Source organism: Siniperca chuatsi, linkage group LG14 (assembly GCF_020085105.1).
Source record: "Siniperca chuatsi isolate FFG_IHB_CAS linkage group LG14, ASM2008510v1, whole genome shotgun sequence".
Taxonomy (NCBI): Eukaryota; Metazoa; Chordata; class Actinopteri; order Centrarchiformes; family Sinipercidae; genus Siniperca; species Siniperca chuatsi.
The window spans coordinates 6,519,364-6,541,373 of record NC_058055.1 but is presented as its reverse complement, the minus strand read 5'-3'; the positions used below and the strand labels follow the sequence as shown (position 1 = coordinate 6,541,373).

Below are 22,010 nucleotides of genomic sequence, written 5' to 3'. Positions count from 1 at the left end.
GACTATTTTTAATATAACTTGACTTGTTCTATCAACAATGAATGCATTGTTTTTGACTTGCTTGCCCTTTCTGTTTCTGCCTCGTTTACTGATGAAATGATGAGGTTTTCATTTTTGTGAATAAACAGTCGTATTGTACAAGTGGACTGGGCTCTGATCAAGATGGATTGTCCTGTTTAGGCCAGCGTAGGACATGCAGGAAGAAAGAAAGGCCTTCACGTGCCCACAAGCCTGGGCTGCCCACCACTGGCCCTCTCCCTCTACAACCAATGCATCGCATCTAATCCCAACGCATTTCATCTAATCATTGTGAGTGTGCGAGCAGCTTGTGCCATGTAGGCAGGCGGTTCTCTCTATTGGCGCTGGTTCTCGAAGTCTTTGACTGGTTAATAGGGATGTGCTTGTTTTTGAAGTGCTGCGCGCTGGTAAACGAGCCGTGGATCTGAGCGTAGCGACACGGCTCTCGGCTGACAGAACAGGTGGCAGGACAGCAGGAGGCATCATCGCTGAATCTATTATACAGTAAATCAGCACTTGATATTCCATGACAGCAATCTCTCATCCGCACATGCTCCTCACAAATTAACTCTGTAGAAAATTCTAGAGAGAAGCTCTCCCTAGTCCTAAACTGACTTTAAAATGACATTCAGGTAGACAGGAGCAACATAGCTCTGTATGAGATTGGAGGGAAGTCAATTAATATGATCCTGTTTTCTATTAACTGAGCCGAAATGTCAGAACAGAAACAATGGGTTGCTCTTCCTGCTTCCTGTCTTCTTGTTTTAATTAGGCCAGGTGGTCAAACCCCATGACTTTCACCATATGCACCCGACCGAACATAGGAAGCTGTTTGAAATTCAGCTGTAATGAGCTTAAATAAATTGAAGATATCATCTGAAAATCTACAGAAAAGGACCCTCCCATCTCAAATGAAATTCTCCACAAGCGACAGACTGTGTTAAAACTATGCTGTAAATATCGAGCCATCTCATTATACTATTGCATCATTCCACAGTCATTACTTTTGTTCCCGGGGGAGGGGGTGTTAAGACAACTAAATCATTTAATTGTGTAATGAAAACAATCTGAGCAGAAAGGCAGGCTTGTCAGTGAGCTGATAAGGCAGCAGAGCACACAGCTAATTGTGTGTGAGTCCTCTACAGAGACTGAAGGTTATCTGGAGCTACTGTATTAATGGTGGCACCAAACTATTCTGCTATTATTGCGAGGGCGTATAAGGCTGTCACATCCCAACAAACGCTGTTTGTAATTAGTCATTATGCTACGTGAAGTTATTTAGCCACATGCACTAAGTGTCACCATCAGTTATTTCACATCACAAAGAGCTATGATGCTGATTGCCGTTACATATAAAAGAGCTATTAGCTCATGCCTTCTCTACATCGAGTGCAAGAAGATGGTTCCTGTTGTCTGTTCTTAACCTTTGCCTGTGGTTTCCTGTGCTTGATTGGATGCTGCTGCTGTAGAGACTTCTGCTGTGTCAGCACTGCAGCCCGTCTTCTGCTAACATCCCATCTTATACAACAAAACAAGCCCGTAGCGTAAAATAACACCAAATCATATTGGATGTGAGATGCCGGTCCGCACTCAATGTTGAAGGGTGGCTGTAATTTCCATACAAGCATTGTGAACTCTCAATGACATGGCTGACTCATCTGATACATCTAGTAGATGGACACACTTAAAGCACAATTAATAAGGATAACATTCGCTGTGGCCACAGGGAAAAAAATCGTAGTCTCATTAGGAATATAATGTTGCATTAGGCTAATGAGACATTAGAGAGGGGATTGCACAGTGTGTTTATAGTGACTTTAAAACATTTTTCCCATGGGATTTTATCTAAATATAGCATTAACAAACAGTAAATGACATAATTTGTGTGAGCTGCAATCTATTGGGATATTTGATTATTTTGTCTGTCGGCTTCTTTGGACAGATTACCAGTTGACTGTCTACGTCATTAGATGCAAATCTACACAAGCAATTGACCTCAGGAGCTCCTTGGGAGAAAGGAAAGCAGAAAGCAGGCCAATGATTTCCTGTTTGTAATGACATTATCTATCACTGCAATACATTTTACTGATGAGAGAAACCTACTGAACATCTTTACTATGACAATAACTATGTCTACATCATAATATACGTGCAATTTACAATATATCACAGTTTCTTTAACGAGGCTTGCAGTGTGGCTCTATGGATGACACTGTTGATCAGTCGGTCGGTCAATCCACCACACCGGAATGAAATAACTAAACTATTGGATGGGTTGTCATGGAATTTGGCAAAGATATCCATGGTGCCCACAAGATGAATCGTGACTTTGAAAGGACTTTCATGATCTCCTGATGTAAAGAAATGAAAAATGGAGGCAGACAAAAACAAGAGATACGTGTGGACTGATGAGGAGACTGTAACGTTCCTTAAATTAATACATTACACAAACCGAAATGCCATATATCCATCACGTTTTCCACATGTTTTTACATTGATAGAAGTTTGACTGGCAATCTTTTAATCATATCATGTCGCTGCGCCCTGACTGGAGAATTAGCGCCACCAACTGTTTATTTAGATGCGCTCAAGTCTGTGATATTCACATAACAGCAGTGGATCGAAACAATTATCTGGAAATTTGGTTAAAATCTGGGCTACATTTGGATGGAAACTTGACTTTTAATGCGCCCCTCATGATAAATTGTAAATGTAACTTTAGTGTTATTTCCATCTAGCGTATCATCAGGTCAAGATTTTATTTTGTCCAATTCTTTGCCATAAAATGGCATGAAATGCAGCATTTCTGTCTATAAACCAATTACTATGTGAAACATTGCAGCTTGGCATCAACAGATCAGTAATAATTGTCAATTGTATTGATGAAGAAAAAATTTGCAATTTGGCAGTATTCATTCTTCATCAGCTCCATCAAAGCTGGTAGAAAATGTGCAACTCGTTCTTTATACAGTATGTTTTCTGTATCTGAAAAAATTAACATATTGCAGTTTTTTTAATAAGATAAATGTACACAGCAGGTTGCTTTTAGCACACAACATATGCATGGCCATCTGTACATTTAGTTCTGTTAATGTAAATACTGCAGATACAGCCCTGTATGTATTACTAGAAGAGGGACAGTAGAGAGTCAACAGATTCTGTACATGCTTTTTTTATTCTGCAATGAATCTTTGCAGTTTATACCGTTATATCAGTTTTAAATGAATATTGGGTTTTGAAGGTGTCAGCCAACATTAATTTGTATATCATCCATCACTGACATAACATCAATAAGGAAGGTAGGAATGTCTCTGTACTGCTGTATTACAGCTGGCCACTGCAACAATCCAGTTTCATTGCAGGAATCATTTTTGTTCCATCTCATCATATCTTCTGCCTCTTATTTTGATGCTTAATTAAAATCTAAATATAGGTTAATGGCACTGACTTTGCAATTAGAGTGGAAAACACACAAAGACAGCAGCATGCTTAATCTTACGCTTGTTTAAGTGGATTCCATTTCACCTGCTACAGTCAAGAGAAAAAAGAGGAGAGGTGGGACTGGTCTCCTTGGAGCCACTTTCCTCTCTAAAAGCCAACTCCCTCTCCCTCTCTAACCCTTCGCCCTTCTCTCATAGCATGTCAGGTCACTCTGTGTTGTGCACAAAGGGTCCAATGACTGGATCTCCCTCAGCGGTGGCGGCACCTCAACCATGATTGTAGGGTGGTAGTAACAGGGGGCCTGACCTTGACTGAGACTGGCAGAGAGACGCTGAAAAAACATCATGGGTGGCTATCTCTCTCAAAAGAAATTCCCCCTGTGAAAAGAGAAGTATTCTGAGTCAAGGTTTGGTGTTTTGGATGTACTTTGTGTGCCAATATCTTAGTAAGACCTGACTGCATCTCTTCTCACCGACAGCATTCACTGAAGTCCCCCCACCCCCTGTCTGTCTCCTGTCTCCAGCTTTCCATCACACCTTTCCACCAAAATAATCTGCCCCTTGGCTGGAAGCTTGTGTTTTGTTTTTAGCACTTTGGCACCCAGAGGATGTGTTTAGCTCTCCCAAGGTCAGCTGTCTTCATTCCAGGCACGTTGGATTGCTGTTGGGTGCCGGGAAACAAGCAGCCTCAACTTTTTTTTTCTCTCTCTCTCTTTTTTTTTAAACCGTAGTTGGATGGAAGGTGCATACAAAATGAGCAGTAGAGGTCTGAGGAATGGTAATAGAAATGAAGGAAGGAATAATCGTGCACAGTGGCCTTGTTTGAAGTTTAAATGGGGGATCAAAAGTTCTGACACATGTAATTTCTTATTCACTGCTGTTTATCAAAGCTCTGCCACTTCGTACAATGTAGCACATCCCAATGAGACCATACAAAATACCACTACTAGAGAGACAGACTTCAGTTGAGACATTGGCACATTTTCACACAACAGCTGCTCTGATTTGGTAACTTCATGCCCAGACACAGCCCATCATTCAGCTGACTGCAGCACAGAGTGAAATAAAAGTGCGGCTGCAACTGTATAGCTGAGAGCCACTGTATGCATAATTTGGAACTAAGTCGATAACACACACAGGATGATAAAAAGTACATATCAACATACTCTGGACTAATGAGAGGTACTAGAGAGATAGAGTGAGGCGAGAAGGCGGCTAAAAAATGTTGGCCTTTCGTGGAGAAACATCCTTGGCAACCTCAGAGATGTGTGTGTGACATAAATAAACCACCCCTGTCCCATTTTCAACACAGAGAGAATACTGCGAGTCACCTCAGAGGAAGACGAGATGCTGTCTATGAGGTGACATCTGGGCTCATCTTGGCACACGGTTCAGATGTGGGTTGACAATCCGGAGGAATACACGCTCGACCTCAGAACAGGGCTTTGAATAGTTTGCCCTGCTTTGCTCCTCAGGGATCAAACTGTGCATTTTTAAAGCAGGTTTACGTCTGCTCCAGCTGGCTCATGGCGTAACTACAGTCACACTGCTCAAACTCATAAACTCCACGGTGTTGCCATGTGCCATGTCTCAGGGAAGAAATGATTAGCATAGGGCTGCTTCTGATGCGATTAGTGGGGTCACTGGCAGGGGAGAGATGGGCTCAGGTCTGTGTGCCTGAGTCAGTCCCTGCCTGTCGGTACACTACATACCACAACACATCTTCCTCTGTGCAAACACTGAGTAGAATTCTAGAGGGCAAATAAAGAGGAAACTGATCATGTAGGATTATTGATTCCAAATCATCTTTAATTATCTTTCTAATCTCTTCTATATGACAGAAACATGATCGTAGAAGTGCGATGAAATTATTTTATTTTAAAAAATGTATTCCTTGGCAAAATGTCACTATTAAAAAAAGCGGGTGCAAAAAATTTGCACAAAAAGTCACTTTGCAGACCCAAATTCTGATCACCAGGTTCATTTCAGTAAATTAGGCTTTTTCAGGGAATTGTGGAACAACACACAAGTTTATCCTTTCAAATAATCTGGTCCAGATTTGGCCATAAAAAAACACAGAAAAAAAACTAAATGTAGGATTACCAGTGGCTAACACTAGCAAGCCAGCTAACACAAAACATATAAACACGATGACTTTGGAGTTACTGGGAGTCGCATTTCTCCTCTTTTGGTAGGTTCTAGCAAAACTACCAAACTGATATCAACCCTCCATTAAACTCCAGGTAAGACCGTGAACCAGCCGACCCCTAAACTGTTGACGTAACGCAGTGTTGCTGGAATTATTAACTGTAATGTAATTACTAAATTTCAAATTGTACTCCCTTACACTACTTGTTACAGAAAAAAGTAATCACATTACTCTAATGGGTTATTAAGTAATGCAATACTGCCCAACACTACCTATAACATAACAATAAAGCAGCACATCCATAGATTTGGCATACTCAATGCAAGAAACACCTGCCTATCTAAATGTGTTTGCTCTACAAAAGCCCTATATGATTTTTCTATAGCCTTTCAAACTCAGCCTTCTCTAAATCTGCCACACAGCCACTTAAATTATAGAATAATAACCCCTCTGTCCCTGCAGTACAATTTACATAAAAGTGAACAGATCTCATTAAAAGTGTAATCTGACTTTTCCTCTCAGAGACACATGCAGGCTGAAGACTAAACTTAAATAAGTTACAAAAAAAAAAGATTGTGCTTTTCTTTGAGATGTCATTTCAGTATAGTCCATGTTGAGTGTATTAATGGATTCAGCCTCTATCATGTGTCCTTGCTTACAGATTACAGATACATCTTAAATTGCAGTTCAGATTTCATCAACTGCTTTGGCCTTTTGTTCCACTTCTATAAGCCTCAAAGTTCTTTTAGCCAACAAAGCAGTTGTTCTGATACTGCCACAGTCTGAGAGTGAACTGAAAATCTAGTTGCAACAAATTACTGTAGGAATAAAAATGTATGAAACCGTTTCCCAAACTCAGTTTGGAGTCTTATTGCACTTTGAGAATGAGGCTATAAATTAACCTCTTTCTTTCTAAAGTGCAAGTTAATCCCAGAGGGAAAATGATGTACGCAAAACTTCAGCCAAACTTCTCCATGTCACTCATCTTAGATGGCAGCAGAAATTGAACAGTAAAATTTAAGCAAAAAAATCACCTTCCTTTACTCAAGGATAAAGATAAGAGCAATTTCCTCAACTGTGCCCTCTTTCCCTCATGTCAGAGAGCCATCTGGAGATTAGCCTGCCCCATCCAAACCGACCATCCATTATAGAATTTATCAAATGTCCAGCAGACATGCTAGGCTTGAATTAGCTCAATACCGTATCAGCAAGTGCTTCTGTGCATGCAGTCAGTGGCTGATGTGTTCTCACGAATTCAAATGATCTCTCAACATCATTTTCATTTCACATATTTTCCTCTTTCTGAACTATTATTCCCCTATAGTTAAACTCATGACTTCATAAAACCTATCAGCTACAATTATTCATCCATAAATATTGCCATGAAATTACCACAGACTTGTATGATATTGATCAAAACTAACCACAACTTCTGTCTCAGACAGAACGGGACCGTTTCATTGTAGGTTTCTCAAAGAGGCAAGGATGCTGGAGCACTTGTAACTTACAACTTATACTGCACAGTCAGCTTCAAAGAAAAATCGAATTTAAAAAGTTAGTAGAGTGCTCTGGGTATAGGGCGACTTAAAAGTGGCAGAGGTTCTTCCTCAAAGGGTCACTAAGGAGTGGTCTGGGTTACAGTTTGAGCAGTGAATCCCTGAGGAATGTACACAAACAGAAATTCATTTTCATCACAGTGAAGAATTCTCACAGTATTCCAAAGTACTCCACCTATTTAATCATGTTTTAACACTGTATGCTTTGAAGACATCTGAAGACATAGTATTGATATGGATGAAATCTTTCTCTTATCCACCCGCCTGCTGTGTATGGGTGATTGAGTCAGTCGAAGATAGAGTTGGCTGAATAGAGTCAGTGCCTGCAGCAATCTGAAGCCAATCTCGAGACTGCTGCAGCACAGAAACGAGGCTGTCCTCTTTTCCACCTGCCTGCGCTGCTGATCTTTAATTGACACAGCACTCTGGAGCGCAGAGCGATCAGCATCCTGATACAAAGTGAAGCCTGTCAGTTACCAGCAGACGTTCATTCCCTGACTGCAATCACCCCTGGACTGCAGGGACATCCCACTGAGACTTTTGCATAAAAGCAAACTTCACCTCTGCCAAGTGCAGCAACATTTCATCCCACATAACAACCACCTTCCACCAATCATAGCAAAACAACAACAACAAAATCTCTCAAACTTTCAGACAATGCCCCTTTTCATTTCCCACAGGAATAAAACTTGTCAGGAGTTTAAAGAGGTATTGTTTTGCTCAGAGCAGCCAAAGGGCTGATTCTAAATGCAGGTTTGCTGCCTACACTTTTCCAGGATTGTAATCACCAGCCAGCGGCCCTCGACTGCTGTCACACAACTTTATGCATAACAAAAATCATGCAGCCTGCTCAAACCTCTGGTTAATTACACTGGGGACTCAGGCTCTCTGTCACTTAGCTCCAGGCAAATGAACCAAATGATTTTGTTATTAGACCCAAATGTTTCTGACTGATTAATAAAAACTGAAAACAACTCATAACATTTCTCATTTATCAGTGCAAAATGAGCAGTTTGGAGCTGTAGTGATCAGCATGATGACCTGATCATCATCAGGTAATTTCTGCTTGAGTAAAAATGTTATTTAGTAGAATCATATAATTATGATCAGCTAAATGTCATTCTCTGTTCACATTTTTAACAATTCTCGTTTTAGTAGTTTTACTTTTATAGTGGTAAATATAATTATGCATGTGGCATGAATGGTTCAAGATACTATACAACCTTGTAGCTAATTAAGTGAGGTATGACATCTAACAATCCCCCACACCGACAGAAGAGAGGCGAGGACAGATGAGAAGGCACAAGGCCAAAAGAAACCTAGCTGTGTTGATTGGTTTTGCTTCTCTGTTGCTTCAAAGAGCACTTTTACATCTAAAATTATAACAGCTGGGATGTAACAGGACACTCCAAGCTGTTTATTGACTCTCAAAGCCATTTTACGCTGTATCATGTCTATTTGGATTAACTACTGTGCACCAAAATCATGGCAGTTTCTTACACTGTGTCAAACTGTACTGTATAGCAATAAGTAGCAGACCATGTAAACAAAGCCTTTATAAACAGTGGTGAATATGAGCTTCAATTTAAGCTAATTTACTGACATGGTAAAATGTTCAAGCAGCAGCCAGATTTCAGCTTCCTGTAATACAGTATGAGGGCTTTTGTTTCCTTTATTTTTAACGCTACTAGCATATCATTCAGTTTCAAGTAAAGCTTAAAGTAAAATGAAAAGAGCAAATTTGCTGCTCATTTGTGGTCCTAACATTTTGATTAATAAAAAAATATCTTAATGTGATTAATATGAGTTCTGAGTATCAGAATTACTACCTTTAAAAATCCATAGTTATCAGTCTTAGAAAACAGCTAGTCTACAGCCATGCTAGCAGCTCTGTGTGGCTGTACTTAGGCACAGCCTGCTTTGAGCTAAATGCTAACACCAGCATGCTAACATGCACACAATGACAATGCTAACATACTGGTGTTTAGTAGGTATAGTGTTAACGATGTGTTAACAGTGTTAACAATCTTAGTTTAGTGTGTTTGCATGCTAGTATTTGCTAATTAGCACTAAACACTAAGTACAGCTGAGGCTAAGTTATTAAAATCCAGAGGGGAATTTAAAATGTCTGCACAAATGTCATGGCTATCTATCCAATAGTAGGCCTCTATCCAGAGAAATTACAGCCTGGGTCAAAGTGGTGGACCGACTGACATCTATAGAACCACGTCGCTAGCCCCATTTCCATGCAGACTACTAAGAATGTAATACTCGCATCTGCTGCCACGAGTACAACATATTAATCCAAGTGGAGCATTGCCAACAATGCAGTCCTTATTAAATCTGGCATGTGGACTGAGACGACACATTCTTATTTATAGCTACAGCCTTGTGTGCCATATGCATATGTACCACCACCTCCTGCACTGACTAATTATATGGTTTCTTGGCCCTCAACATGTTTACAAGCTTTAATAATAATGTCTTGTCTTTTTTTTAGCATACTGTTAGATCTAAAACAATGACATGCATTACCTTTTAGGAAAATGAATCAAATAGATACAAAAATATCCAACAATTCTGTCCAGACATTTCCGGCTGATGTAGGGCTACTCAGCGTGGTCAAAACCATTTGTGGCAAAGTAAATAAGAGCTGAAATTTGATTAGTACAGAGTACTACATTATGCATGTTTGAGCCTGAACTGCAACATCTGGAATAACCTCAGCAAATAATGTCCAAAGTTTGTCATTGATCAAAACGAAACCTACAATCATGAGAATGGTAGATATTGATTTGGTTATTTATATATTTTTTTAAAGGTAGGAAGTCGAGACTGGACCAAACCATTTATGAGCCCATCCCCCAAAGCAAGCATATCACCCCTCCTGCAACCCCGGTATGTTAAATTCATTGATGGTACTGTTCTTATAGACATAGGGCTTATAATGGACAACAATGAGCCCTCCAATATGAACAGTGCTCCCCAGCTAGGGCTTAAAATAATGGGAGGTAAGAAAAAAGAAAAATCGGGTGCCAACATCTTAAAAGAGCAAAGAATATATCTCCATTCTTGTCAGAAAAGACCACCAGACAATCAGGTGCTTTGGACTTGATTTAACAGAGGAGTGATTCAAGGCGTAAACAATATCTTCTCCAATAAACAATAGCATCTCCATAATTTATCACTGTACTCATATTAAAAGTTGTAATAATAGCCATAATTATACTTTGTGTGTGCTGCTAACTACTGACTTCTACCGTGTGGTTTTTTTAATACTTAGAAATTAAATTCTGTGCACTCGTTGCTATGGTAATGAAATAATGAATGTTAAGCTGTAGTGTCTGCAAAGAAGTACAACTGCAAATCAAATGATTTTCTTTTCAAACATTTTATGGTACTCAAATTGGCTTTTGGAAGAAGCTTTAAAAATCATTCCTCAAGGCCAACAAGAAGAAGAACACCAGAGTAGCTCAAAAACAATGCAGCATCTACTGCAGTAAGTGGGAGAGAGGAAATGTATGATTCCTTTGTCAGTTTCAAGCTACATTAATGTAACGATCTTTTCTCTAATCATAACAATGACTCTATCAAGCTTAAATCAACTTTCACATCAGCTTCTATGAAGATGGATTTAATCCTGCAATCCAGTAATTATTGAAATGCCATTCATTTAATTACAGGCACACACAGATCCCCCAATGGCCGTTGCCTCCCTGCTCAGTGGGTGAATCAGACTTCATAAGAGGCATGAGCTGTTGGCTCGTCCTCTGAGTCATGGCATTCATAGCTGTCAGCCAAGGGCTCTCGAGCCATGAGCCTGCACGCAAATCAGATGCAGTTTTCTCTTCCCCCAACTTTCATGTAAGGATAACTTAACACAAAAAAGCAGAAAGAGGGAGACAAAAAGAAAGTTAGAGCCACGTTGGCTGAGGATCAGTAGACCTACTGGCTATAGATACAAAGTTGAACAAGCACGACATACTGTATTGCAACGGTCCACCAGGCTGCTCCAGATAAAGAAACGAAAAGATAATGGGGAAGAACAGTGTGTGCTAAACGAGACAAAGACCACACATGAGAGAGAAGACTCAAAAGAAAAGATGGGTTTTTGGGGGTTGCTACAGAAGATAGAACTATTTAATGGAAAAAGGAGAACAAGAAAATGGCAGTTTATGAGAAAAGAGTGAATCAAAGGGAGAGCAAGAACATTCTTTTCCAATAAAACACCTTCAGAGAACAAGATTTATTGTTCTTTGCCGTATTGTTGGAATTGGAGCAGGAGCAGTTTACGCAATGCCTTTTAAAATTAATAATGACTGTCAGAGCTAAAGCCAACACCTGGAGTAGTGCTAGTGGCACTGTCTTGATAGCTAGTTAATTGGATAACAGTGAGACAAGCCAGTAAGATGGGGACAGCTACACACAGGAAGATGCTCAGTAAGCCAAGGTAAGGCTGCAACAACACTGTGACATCTGGAACATCAGCAAGCTACTGTAGGATAGGACTGGAGCTTGTATCTAACAAGCCGAACTTGCATTTCCTCTTAATTAGGAGGTTTTTTTTCAGCAGAAAGGCCTGAGAGAGTAGTGAGCTAAAGTATAGCAATGAGAAAGAACACAGCAACAATAAGCTAATTAGAATGAGAGCTACATGATTCATTAGGCAGACCTCCTCGATCAGCACATTGAAGTATAGCACAAATTAATTATTTACCTTGCTAAAGAACCATATATGTTTGTAACTTTCAGTTTTTACTGGAAATGATATATACTTAACATGTCTGCTGACCATTTTCAATTCAATTCAATTTTATTTATATAGCGCCAATTCATAACAGAAGTTCTTTTTAAAATTCTTTATAATATTATTTACAGAGACCCAACAAATCCCAACATGCATTTGGCGACAGTGGCAAGAAAAAACTTCCTTTAAGAGGGCAGAAACCTCCAGCAGAACCAGACTCAGTGGTGGGCGGCCATCTGCCGCTGCTGTGTTAGGTTTTGAGAGAGAGACAGACAGAGAGAGAGAGAGAGAGAGAGAGAGAGAGAGAGAGAGAGAGAGAGAGAGAGAGAGAGAGAGAGAGAGAGAGAGAGAGGTTTTGGGAGCATGAATTGTGGGGCATTTGGGGACAATGCATTTTTTTAAAAATGTTTAAATAGTAGAAATGTAATTGTAGTGTTAATATTAATAAATTAATAATAATAGGAATGACAGCTAAAGGGAAAATAATGACAGTATTAGTAATAGAGCCAGTAACAACAACTGTAGTAGCAGTTGTCAAGCAGGAACAAAGGGGCAGCAAGAGACCCACAACCACAGATCCAGACTCTGCAGCTCTGGAGGCAGAAACACCTGCTGAAAGCGACAGAATTCAAATGGATCCATTTTCAAATGGATTCTATACAGTTTTAAGTGTATTTTTCCTACTATTGCAAGCGGCCACTGGTTTCTATTCATTTCAGTATGGTACGAAAATCTATTAGCAAAGTCATGAAAAAATATGCAAATACATACACAATTTTAAAACACAGCAGCATGTTTTGCAAAATGATAACCTGTAAAAAAGTACATGTGGTTTGTAGTAAATGGGCTAAAACTTGAAAAAACACTGGCACGATCCTTTAAAGCCCCTGAAAACTTCAAATCTGAAGTATTTCTCTATAATATTAAGTATTCAACACTTAAACTCAGCTAATCTTCATCAAGATTTGACTGACAGTAGAGCTACAACAATTAGTCGATTAATTGATTAGTTAATCAACAGAAAAATAATTGCCAACTACTTTGATAATCGATTAATCCATTAAGTAATTTTTTAAGTAAAAATGACTATTAATAACTATTTAATGGTTCCAGGTTCTCAAATGTGAGGATTTGCTGCTTTTCCCTGTCTTACATTTTAGTAAATGTATTGTCTTTGTGTTTTGGACTGTTGGTCAAACAAAACAAAACATTTGATGACATCAGCTTGGACTCAAGTAAGACTCAATTAATCGAGAAAATAATGGGCAGATTAATCAATAATGACAATCATCGTTAGGTGCAGCCCTAACTGACAGTGACCAAACAACCCATCAACTGTCATCAGATTCTGATTCAGTTGTTGCTAAATCCTGATTGGTGCACGGAAATGATGTGACATCACCCTTTTCTAACACCTGCCCACTTTACCAGTAAGAAAAACAGAACTCTCTAGTATGAAATAACCAAAACTGATTGGTGCTGAATGTTTTGTGTCGATGTAGGATCCCATCCCTCATAGAAGCGGATTGAGAAAATAAGTTTTCAGGGCCTTTAAATAATTACCATTGATGGTCTGTTATGTGTTTTGTCACTGGGTCTGCAACCCTTTGTTTTCGTTGTAAAATACAGCAGGGGCTGCAAATACAGATAGGCCTTGACAAATCAATGGCAATGACAAATCCAAAATATTTCTCTTTATTATTCACCCTCTTCGGCCCACAATGAAATGACTATTTCATTTCTTAAAACGCAGAGGCGCCCCTTCCTGTGACAGCTCAGGTGATTTACAATGGCTGGCTTCCACCTCAGCGTGTCTCCAAGGCAACCCCGACATTCCATTTCAAATTCATTTGGACAGTAGCGCTTTTATAAATCGAGCACACAGCGGAGGCTTCATTCCATCTTCAAAGGAAAAAAAACACACGGGGCAAAATGTCAGTCCATTAAAGACTGTTCTGTTCTGTGTGACTCTTGAAATCATGAGGCAACCGTTTAAATATATCTGCAACTATAATTTATTTGAGTGTGGTTGATGATGGCAAAAATGCTTGTCTAGTACCTGTGGTTATTTTTTTCTATTTTTGTAGTAGTCCCTCAGTGTGAAAAAGTAGGGCTTGCCTGTTCATTGGTCAAATGCTTATAATAAACACAGGGTGTAACCTGTCCATTGAAATTCCAGCTTGACTTTGAAGTGTAAAGGTTTCTATTTCACGGCTGGCTGCATGTGGATGTAATCATTTATAAGAATAAACACGGGTATAATTTGCATTTGTGCTCCAATTAGAGATGTTGGCTGGTGACATCTAGACTCAGGCCCTGCCGCTGGCCGAGGACGGCTTCCACAACAATAATAGACCAGACACAGAAATGAGAGAGAACAAGTGTCACTGGGGGAGGCTTTGCAGAGGTAGTACACTATGTTGCCTGTCATACACTGCCATTCTCCTCACCAAGATAAGACCCACACACACACAAATATACCTTTCTCCTCTTACCTTCTGCTCTCTCAGCCCTCATACGTGCAGTTCATTCACAGCAGAGAGACAGTACTGCGCACTGCGCCTTCTTCTCTCTCTGCATTTGTAGTGTATATATTGTATATTTCTACTCTGTATGTGTGGAGATGGGGATGGAGGGCGTCCACTGGGACCGCACCAGAGATTGCTGACAGATCAGGAAAGCTGTCTGATGCTGCACCACAGGAGAATGATTAGGGAAGGTTTTGTCATTTTTCCCAATATTTTTGGGCCTCAGTTGGTGTGTGTGTGTGTGTGTCCCACCACCACCACCACCACCACAATCACTGACAGGTCCACTGCCTGTCACGATAAGGAAGCATTCTCTTCATAGCAAGGAGAGACACAGTGATTAACTGACATTAGAGGACAGATAGCTTCCTGAATCAAGGTCAACCTGCAAAAAGCCCTGTTTAGAAAGGATTTCTCAGTAATGGCTTCCACTGAAAAATGCAAAGCTTAAATTTGAACCTGCTTGTGCAGACAGAAACTACAGACCAAACAGCCACCAGATGAGGACAAGATTAATCTGGCACAGATACTGACTGACTGAAAGCAGAACCTGTAGAAGACAGAGCGATAGAAAGACTGAGAGAGAATGTCAAACAGGAGGGGCCGTGAAAGAAAAACTGATTGGCTGATTGATTGATGGAAGACCGAGGCAACACACAGGTCACCCCTATCATCTCTGATCTTCTGTGACCTCAAGCCCATCTCCACATTGTAAGAAAAAAAAAGCTCACAGAGAGAAAAACAGGCCTCCAACAGCAGATGAGGGAGGTGGAGACGAGGACACACTGACAGATATGTTGCTGACAGTGATGATGACCATCTGTCATCAGCTCCTCACACACCTCAATGCCCTGCAGACAGGCAAGCAGACGGGTGCACACGCGCATACACATACACAACTGACGACCCTGCAGCTGGAGAGAGATGAATTGAAAAAATATATTTTAGCAGCTTCCCTCAATCTGTCAAGGTGAGATCGGTCACTCCTCCCTGCTCCGCTGTGCTGCTCCTACCCCTCTCCGTGCTTTTACATCTCAATTTGCGGCGCTCCCATAACAGCGGCCATGCGTGAAGCGCCCGGGTCGTGGCAAAAGGGAGATAACATGAGACAAACCATAATGCCTCAACAGACATCCCACCTCTCTCTGCCTGCTCAGATTTCACATCTCCTCAGGCCATCTGTCAGAAAGGACTACATGCTAGTGGGCTATGAAGCGGCAGTTATTCCAGCATTAACACAGGCTCCACCACACTGCCTGAGAGACGACACACGCATGCATATATGAATGCAGTAATGCCTTTCATATCTCACGAGGACTGTATTTTTTGGGGGTCCTAAGCAATGTTTCTGGGCTAATCAGTGTTGAAATGTGTTTACATGCCGGGGGAAGGAGCTGATATTGAGTTAAATCTTCAAAAAGCAGGGGCTTCTAATCTGCAAACTGGGAGCAGGATTAAGGCACCTTTCAGAGGAGGCATCTTGCTATAATCCCCAGCCTCTGTACAAACAACAGACTGTGTATATTCATACACAGTTTGGGAAGTGAGACAGTTGTGGATCCCTTCTGTGCATGAACTGAGCTGATCAGTAAGGAAAATTAGCCAGTAAGGGACAGTGAAAGTGAATATCAATCCTAGAGCTAACTTTTACTCCAAGGAAGTGGAAGTGATTTGAATAACATTAAGACCATCTTTTTACGGACATAAAGTGGGTAGGGTTAGAAAATGGGCTTTTCCAGGAAAATCATAATGCATTGTAATTGCTCAGTCGGGGCCTAAGAAATGCATTCACGTAGCAGGCTGCATTATTATTATTATTACTGTGGATTTTCATTTAATTCCTCTTAGGGACCTGCGGTGGTGGCTGTGATAAGAGGTCACCTTCATCTAAGCCTTCTTTGACATTTCAACTGAATAACAAAAGCCCCAAACAACACACATGCACATGTAACACTTTTTACACTATGAGGATACAAAAGGTGTGTTTCATACAGAAAATTTTAATTTATGTAATGAATGATTTTGTTTTTCACATTTCATGACAAAGCAATGAATTTATGGCTGGTTAAAGGTGGTTGTGACAAACCTTTTTTTTTCCACATGTTTGAAAGGATTTTGTTAGTCACTCACTTACACACTTACAGATCAACAATGATATGGAGCATAGCCCAGCAGAGAGGAGTCCCTGGCCTATCTGCAGTAAAACTATCTATTTTCACTGTCTGGATGTCAAGCTGCACTGTCTGCTCTCCTCTGCCATCCTTGTCTGAAAGCCTATACCTAGAGACAGGCTGCAGAGGCCAGCCAGCTCTCTGGGGAGCCGAGGACAGCAGCAGATCCAGCTTGTCAGCACCAGACACCCGGGTCTAGAGGAGCCAGAAGACAGAGAGTTGGCTGGAGAGAGGGGTGGGGTGGTGGGGGGCACTGTGAAAGCACTCATAAAAAGTCAGGGGAGCTGGCTGCTGCTCTTCCAATGGGCCACCACTTGGTGCCTCAAAGGTTAGACAGAGCCCTCGGCCGCACCGGAGGTGATGTGAGAATACAAGAAATGTCACCAACACCAATACAGCTCCAGACAAAGTCGATACTGACACAGCAGCTATTACACAGAATGCTACAGCTCTTTGTTAATAAGCCATTTCAGTCAAGGTGGCGGGTAAAATGTCCTTCTGTGGAGGCCAGGTTAGAGGAATACACCAGATAGGGGGTGCTCCTCCTTGGTTTTATGCCAATCATGAGCTTGGCCACCTGTTTGGCTCTGCTGGTGTAGAAAAATAACCGAAATGATGAACACCTGCAGGCCTCTAAGTGCTCTCAGTGGGTCACAGCCCTCACCTTTGTCTGACTCTTATCCTCTGCCCTCCATTACTAGACAAAGTGAGGCTGCCTGGATTGTAACATCTGCAACAATAACATGGTCCCCAAACATTACAGAGTCAAAGTGAGACATTATAAGACAAAATGGCTAACCAGTTACACTATCAACACACTATCAACCCCCCAGTGTCACATCCCTTCTGTGGCTCCCCATATGGGCTGCAGGCATGATGGGCTTATTAATCCCCTGGGAGGAAGGGAACAGAGGATGAGTGTGTCCATGCCTGCTGTAATATCCTCTGGCCAGGCACTGCTTCTCTCTGTACACCGCCCGCCCCCACTCCCTCCACCAATGCCATCTGTTTCCTGCCCAGCACTCTGGCCTAAGTCCCTGCTGAGCATTGGTCCCTCCTGTTCTTCTGGCTCGCTTAGAAAATTTGCCCCAATCAGCCGTTACAACATGTCAAGCACTACACAGAGGCTCTAAATGTACATGTATAATCTTCAGGTTAGAATACACAGTAGACACTAACAGTACATCTGAATGATTTTCTGCAAGTAGAGTTCAATGTGAGTTCAGTCAATTACACTAAAAAGCTTTGGGTTGCCTTGTAATGTTTATCAGTTTGATTTTTTGTAAGGAAAAAACTACATAACAGAATTCAGTTTTCCAAAATGTCTAACAGATCATCAGGGTAAGATTTTAGATTCATTTTGTCAATTTAATGGATTTAAAAAATGGATTTAAAAAAAATGCTAAATAGAACATTTTTAAATTAGAGTAGTTTTCATTTCTGTTCATGCTGTTGGGAGCCACAACTCAAATCTTCAAACACCGAACAGTTATGGCTGCCTGCATACTAGAGCTGTCAGTAAGTTAATTTATTGAAAAAGGGCCCAATGTACACTGTTTATCTAGGCTGCTATTTAAATCCAAATTGTCCTCTCTCTCTCCCCATATGTCTCCTGGGGCCCCATTTCCAATCCAGCAACAGTGTTTTTGAGAAACAACTGACAAGCAAATTATATCAATTTACTGTAGCTACTCTTACAGTAGCTGCAAAGGTGACACACTTTTGTTTTTTGGGGCTTGTATTTACGAGGCAGTTATTTAAAGTTGCCAGGATTCAAATGTTAGATTTTTTCTGGATTGTCTTAGATTAAATGAGGGTGGAGGAGTCAGAGATGCACGCTGCTTTTTTTGTAAAGTGTGATGATCAGAATTCTGCCTTTAATCTTATGTGTGTTGCCATTGCCGTATCCTTGTAGATTGAGGTAGAAAATGAAAGTAATTTAAAGCAAAAGTTTTGGGAAATACGACTTATTTGCTTTTTGGCGGAGAGTTAAATGAGAAGATCGATACCATTTTAAAATCTGCACGCTTAATATAGGGCTAAAGCCAGCACCCAGGTAGCTTAGTTTAGCACAAAGGGGGGAAACAGCTAGCCTGGCTCTGTCGAACGGTAAGAAACGTTACCACTTACCAGCATCTCTAAAGCTCACTTATTGACACATTATATCGTGTTGGTTTAATCCACACTAAAACCAAAGTATTAAAACTATTTGTAAATATGACCATTTGCCATTTTACTGGGGATTATGTGCCATTGGCTGGGGGAGGTAACTTACTAGAAACTTCCTGGAATCTCTGCTGGTTGCCAGGCAACGTCTCTCAGTCAAGAAATAGTCTGGCACATTACCGGCCGTAAAATGGCAAATGGTCATATTTACACTTCAGTTTTTTTGGACTGATTAGACAAACAAGATAACATGCTATTTACCGAGCTTTAGAGGTGCTGGTAGGTGGATTTTGTTACCGTTGGACAGAGCCAGGCTAACTGTTTCCCTCTATTTCCAGTCTTTGTGTTAAACTAAGCTAACCAGCTGCTGGCTCCAGCTTCATATTCATGGAGCAGGCATGAGAGTGGTATCGATCTTCTCATCTAACTCTCTGCAAGAAAGCAGAGGGCTGGTATGAGACTGGTAGTGAGATAGAGAAGAAGACCAGCCAATCAAAGCCGTGGCTCAGTTTCCCCCATCTCCGTCAACCCACAGTGTGAACAGAAATTTCGTGTCAGATTCTAACACACTTAGCCTGAAGGTAACTAGATCACAGATCCATTTCTTTCCTTACTCACTCACTCTAAACCTGTCCATCTCCCACATTTCCCATTTTCTGTTGCTAATCTTATTTGTTGCCACGAATAAATAACTAACATCCTCATAAACCTTACCCTTTAAGCAACTGCACAGTTGCAGATGGGCTGAACATAGAACTTTGCATTGCTTTTTATCTGTCTCTAGTGAGCTGTATGACCTCACATGCTTTCTAATTCATAATGTGCGCTTTAAAAGAACCTATAGGATTCATGGTCCACAACTTTTAGCTGCATGCCCCCAAGGAGGTGGATTCTCCTGTTTCTCCCTAATGGAAAAGGCATTGGGCATGAAATTTCCCCTGACAGCTGACTCCTTTAAACCCAGCAAAAGATCTGCTATATTGTGGGGTTAATCGATGATGTTGGAGGACTGGGGAGAGAATACAGATGAGTCAGATTCAGATGTGCATATAAGGAAAGACACATCATCAGACAAAGCCAAACTCTATCCCTCTCATCTGACAGAGCTGTGGAAAATCTAAAAATTCTAATTTTCGTGATTCGTGCCTGCTTTTTTCAGGTTGCAACATATCTGTGTTAGAGTTCCAGGCCTGTAAATGGATATTTCCTATTGTGGAACATGACAAAAAAATTGCCAGGGTGCCGAACAGTTTGGCAGTGGCATTCATTCAGCCCCAGCCTGGCACCCAAGGGCCACTTGCCTTCACTGAGCAAGTAAAGGTCAGACACTTTTCATGTAGCACAGCTCTGGAGGAGGCCAGGGTCACTTGAAAAACACAGTACACTGTTCACCGCTAAAAGAGTATTCGCACAGTAGAATATTCTGCGAAACACACAGTGGTGATATTTGTTGTTAAAGTTCATTCCTTTAAAAAAATAGATTTTTTTTATGTTTAAGAGGAACAAAAAGTTCAAGTGCTCGCCAACATTTCATGATGGTCGAGCTAATTTCATGTTTGAAAAGATCTTCAGCTGACACCAAACCTTTCTGCCAGCAAGATTGTTATTGACATAAAAAAATAGAGATCTATAATAGAGAAATTCTTAAGAGCTTAAAAATTGCGCCTCTCTAAGAGAAACATTTATATTTCTTTCTGATCTCCCTCGTGAATCCTTGAACTCTGTGTCTTGTAAGGAGATGAGACTGGCCACACATTCTCCTTGCTACAAAACAATTATCAAGCAATAACAGTACTGCAGAGTATCAAATGACAAAAAGGTCTACACTGCTGATGTAAGAAGGCTATAAAGCCTGTAACTTCCTATTGCTAAGAAAGTCTTCACAATAACACAGCTCAAAATGTGAGTCAACAAAAGCTCTTTTATGGCTACTGGGAGCCTCAGAGATAGAAAGGCTGTCAGTGCATCTCTTTTATCAGATTGGTTAATATAAGTGGGTCCCTGTGGTAAATAGCGCTGATGTGTTGCCAGCGACAAATGCTCTGACTCAAACACAATAGCAATAGTAAAATGTCCCACTTTATCTCCATCTTCTCGCTGAAGCCCCTGCCTGCTGTCACAGCCCGCATAACTTAACAAGGGCGAAGCAGCAGCCTCCGAGGAGCGCAGTGCCTCAACATCCTCTCACCTCATACAGCTGCGTCTGCCTCAGACAACATACCCATTTTGAATTCTTCCAGTAAAGGTCCACAGAGAGCAATGAAGCCAAACATTCTCCCAAAAAGAAATTGGCAGCCAGGGTCCATAAATGTTCACCGGCTCCCTGCTGTGTGAATTGCTGCAGCCTGTTACTGGTGTTTGGCCTTGGTGAGCTCCCAGAACAGCTCTGTTTCACTGAGCATGTGTTTATGTCTTCTTTATTTGAACTGGAGGCTCTTTGTATTATTGTCTCTAGTTGGCTTGCTTAGTAGTCTGTTCTTTTTGCATGGTATTCTCTTGAGTCTAATGTTAATACGCATGTAGATTAAGCAGAACTTTTTTTCTACTTAACCAATACAGAAAGGATTTCTGCCGTGGCTGCAGCCACAATTGGAAACTGATTTCATCTAGTTTAATCAGCGTTATTAGCATATGGCACTGGAAATGGCATAATTTCTCTTATGATTGAAGTGCAAATTCTACTGATTGCAGAAGTTTACATTGCTTACTAAATCAAAGTTGGGAAACTTTGATAATGGCATGGCATAAAAAAAACAGTAAAGGAGCTGCTATAGTGAGAGCATTTGTGTATAATAGCGGAGATAGCAGCAAAGTGTAGTTATAAGCCTGTTACAAACAGTGTCATAGAAGTTATGCAGGTAGGATAGAGGAATTAAAACTACTGCTGTATTACAGATGATCACAATTTAGAATGATTATTTTATACATCTCTATTATGTTAATATTCCGAAAATTACAATATAATTTAAGAATTTAAAGTGACATAACTTTTGAATCACGATTGGAAATTACAGTAATACCATCCATCATCCAACTGCCGGTGAATTAGTCCAATAGCCCAATACTGAACTACTGTACCTCCTATTTTATAAAAAGAGAACATGACTCAACTCAACAAGTCTCTGGAAAATTTTGGAAGTCCTGATGAGTATGCTAGTAAAGATTGAATAATAAAATTGTAAAATGGACAGTTTACTATTGAAATCCCACAGGAAGAACCTCCACCATATCTCCC

The 22,010-nt window shown here is 40.7% G+C and overlaps 1 protein-coding gene across 2 annotated transcripts in view; it reads right to left on the bottom strand.

Annotated features, from left to right (window-relative positions):
- The window catches only part of srrm3 (serine/arginine repetitive matrix 3), a 72,871-nt gene that overhangs the window by 37,462 nt on the left and 13,399 nt on the right, over nucleotides 1-22,010 (bottom strand). The gene's annotated exons all lie outside the window — the stretch shown is intronic.